The following is a 560-nucleotide window of genomic DNA, read 5'->3' on the forward strand; positions in this document are numbered from 1 at the left end:
ATATATATATATATATATAGACTGCTATATAAAAACCACAAGTTAACCAAAACCCCCAAATCTAGATAAAAAGCAATCCAACGTAACATAAAAGAAAATCATCCAATTACAAGAGAACACAGGAGGAAGGTGAGTTCTACCAAATGTGTGTGTGCTCAGCTGTGTCTGACTCTTCTGCAATCCCGTGCACTGTAGCCTGCCAAGCTCCTCTGTTCTTGGAATTCTCCAGGTAAGAATACTGGAGTGGGTTGCCATTTCCTCCTCCAGGGGATCTTCCTGACCCAGGGATCAAACCCATGTCTATCTCAGCTCCTGCATTGGCAGGTGGATTCTTTACCACTAGCACTACCTGGGAAGTCCCCTATCCTTCTGAAACTTTTCCAAAATATTGCAGAGGAAGAACACATTCAAACACATTCTATGAGGTCACCACCACCCTGATACCAAAAGAAAAGAAAATTACAGGCCGATACCACAAAATTATAGGCAATATCACTAACGAATGTAGAGGGGAACATCGTCAACAACATACAAGCAAAATGAATCCAACAGTACACTGA

This window comes from Bison bison, unplaced genomic scaffold, assembly GCF_000754665.1.
Source record: "Bison bison bison isolate TAMUID 2011002044 unplaced genomic scaffold, Bison_UMD1.0 scf7180017864508, whole genome shotgun sequence".
Taxonomy (NCBI): domain Eukaryota; kingdom Metazoa; phylum Chordata; class Mammalia; order Artiodactyla; family Bovidae; genus Bison; species Bison bison.